We start from the raw sequence: 3,027 nt of genomic DNA, 5'->3' as shown, positions 1-3,027 counted from the left end.
GACCCCTGCGGATAACTATCGCAGATGACGCGACCTCCACCCCGCGACTGTAGCGGGTTGTCTCTTCTTGGGGAGGAGGCGTAGTGTCTCCAGGCGTGAAGCCGAAGCGATGCCCCGGCTCGTGAAAGATGTTGCAGTGTGGTTGTTTGAGTAGCCTGTGCCGTGGGAGAAGCTCTCCCGTGAGTTCCGTCAGGGGAAGCAGAGGGTCCGGAAACCGTTCTGCGTATAGTCCCAGTGGAGCTCTCAGGGCCATTGAAAGGTTGACAGATAACCTGGTCTTGTTGAGACCCATTCTCAACAGACAACAAAGGAGGGAAGACGCAGGCGTCGATGTTGTCCCACCATCACCGGAATGCATCTTGCCAAAGAGTCTTGGGGTCTGAGATGGGGGGGAAGAACAGTGGAAGCTCGAGGTTCCAAGCTGTCGCGATCAGGTCCTCCAGGCCAGGACTTGCTGGTTACTAAAGGCCAAAGACCCCCAGGTACACTCTATCTACGAGGCTCTGTTCAGATAGTCGGAAAGAACATTCCTCTGCCCGGAATGAGCGAGCCGATAGTAGTATTGAGAGGATCTCAAATCATCTCAATATCTCTACTGCAAGATGCGAAGGTATGAAAATGCGTCCCTTGCTGGTTGGAACACGCCAGTACCATGAAGTCGTCGCGCACGGAGCAAATAAGCCTGCCTGAATGATGGAGAGGTATCCTTCCTACCTGAACCGGAACATGCCCCCCCCCCCACTTTTCTTTGACGAGTCCGAGAACAGCATAAAAAATGTGGGGAAAGGACGAGAATATCCACTCCCATCAAGAGGATCCATAGGTCAACACCCATTGCAGGTCTAATCGCTCCGCTGGTCCCATAGGGGCCAGAAAGTCCGGTTAATCGTTGCTTTGAAACCACCGGAACTTGGGCCGCCCCACAGGGAACTTATCCTGAGGCGACCGTTCGGAACTTTAGACGGGTCAATGAGGAAAAGAGACCTAGGAAACGTTCCAAGGTAGGGCTGAAAGCTCTGCTTGACTGAGAACAGGTACTGCGACTCTCCTCAGCCTTGCCACAGTCAACTGAAGGGAAGGCTCGGAGGAGGCGGCAACGGCATCTGGCGACCCCAGGTGGTCACCCATCCAAGTACCGACCAGACCCGACATTGCTTAACCTCGCTGGACGGACGAGAAGCGGGGTTTCCAACGTGGTAAGGCCGTTGACTCAATATCATGGCTAGATACTCCAGCTGTTGAGGCAGAAGTAGAGAAGGCTCCTAGCAAATTACCATGATCCCTCACTCATGGTAAGGATCCGGAAGCTTGTCCCGGCGTTGAAGAAGGTCGAACCCGAGCCTACCGGAGTTGACCAGACCTCCAAAAGGCAAACTTGACAAACTTGATCAGAGCTGAGAGGTCGACTACGGAATACCCGTCTCAGATGCTTTCCTACGAGAAAGGATCGACTGAAGAAGCCGAGGGGTGAAGCCGTCGACGATCCTATGGAGGACCTCCTCCTAAGGCATGGATCATTCTGCCCAAACGGGCAAAACTCTTGCCGACCCCATGGCATAGAGGTTCAGTGACACTGAATTCGCTGACAGAGACGGCAGGCACGATATCCTTGGCTGATCACGGAGATCGTGCAGGAATCGGCCTCGGGAAGCTGTTATCCGGATGAGTAACCTTAGGCATCCTCCCAGCGTGAGACCTGCAAGGGGGTTTGCCAATCCTAGAGTTCGTGAACTCTGCCGCTCCCTCTAGGATTATGCCCCCCCCCCCTCCGGGAGAGCCTCCCGTGGTACCTGTTCCTAACAGGAGGGGACTGCTATTGGACACCTTGTCTTAGTTGCCGTAGCCGGTCCGATAACTTAGGCCGACGAGGCTGAAAGAAAGAGGCGCTGAAGGCCTGCAGGGTCTGGAAGAAAGCGCCTCGGGGAAGTGAAAACGGAAGTAGACTTCCCCATACAACCGCTGTCTATGTCTCTGTCCTTGGGCACAAACAAGTTCTTCCCAAGGATGGAAGGGTGTCTGAGGTTGTCGACATCCACGGATGAGACACCCCAGAGGAAGCCCTCGGTCATTGCGTCCAGATGGTCCAACATCGAGATTGCCCGCAAGTTCGAAACTTGGCGACGAAACGCCAAGGTGCTTGAGCCCGAGAGGAGGAAAGTACCCATGAACTTCCTGTAGCTTCCTTGAACAAAACCTCGGGTCACAACCGAGGAGGGAAAGGGCCTGGTAAGCCCTTTCACGAGATGGAGAAGAGGAAGGGGTAAACCAGTCACGGAAAGCTCCCCGGCAAAACCCCTCCAGGGAATGACGGGGAAGGGCTAACCCAGGTTCTGGAAAGAAGAATGTTGCTCAGACCTCCCTGAAGATTCTTCCTGCTCTTGCGTGTGCCATGCTCTGCGTTTACGTGGTGAGGCCGTGTTCTGAAAATACGCTCCAGAAGACTCGCCAGGCCGGTCATGCTGCGAAACCCCAACGGGAATCGCGGTCGCAATCGCCCTGGCGCTCGCGCGATGTTAAATCAATGGTTTGCGCGTTACCGAACGTGGAAGCGCCCATGCGCGGGCACGCAGGAACCCAAACGAAAGTGCGCGAAGAAGCGCAGAAGGAGGGCGAGCGTGGTAGGAAGGGCGAGCGTGGTAGGAAGGGCGAGAGCTGGTGGTCGGCGAGCCATGACCCGTAGGCGAGCAATGGATACTGCAGGAATCAAGCCGATGTTCACGCGATGGAACACCGTAGATTCGCGCAACGGAAGACCGTCGGTCCGCGCGACGGAACCCGGTCAGTCCGCGCGACGGAACCCCGTCGGTCCGCGCGATGGAACACCGTTGGTCCACACGATGGAATACCGTTGGTTCTAGCGCGGGCGAACATTGGAGCGCATGTGCGCGGTCGCGCATGAGCATAGGCGCGCGGGCGTGCGGTCACGCGGGCACGTGGGCGTGTGGACGCACAAGCACGTGGGCGCGCGGGCGAGCGCAGGCAGTCGGGAGACCGATGGCGCGTAGGCGGGCGATGGTGCGTTGACGA

The 3,027-nt window shown here is 56.7% G+C and overlaps 1 pseudogene; it reads right to left on the bottom strand.

Moving 5' to 3' along the window:
• Window positions 1-1,091: 1,091 nt before the first annotated feature.
• LOC137638900 (5S ribosomal RNA) lies at window positions 1,092-1,210 on the bottom strand (annotated as a pseudogene).
• Window positions 1,211-3,027: the final 1,817 nt, after the last annotated feature.

Source organism: Palaemon carinicauda, chromosome 3 (assembly GCF_036898095.1).
Source record: "Palaemon carinicauda isolate YSFRI2023 chromosome 3, ASM3689809v2, whole genome shotgun sequence".
Classification (NCBI taxonomy): domain Eukaryota; kingdom Metazoa; phylum Arthropoda; class Malacostraca; order Decapoda; family Palaemonidae; genus Palaemon; species Palaemon carinicauda.
Note: the sequence above shows the minus strand (reverse complement) of the source record. Positions and strands in the feature narration are given on the sequence as shown.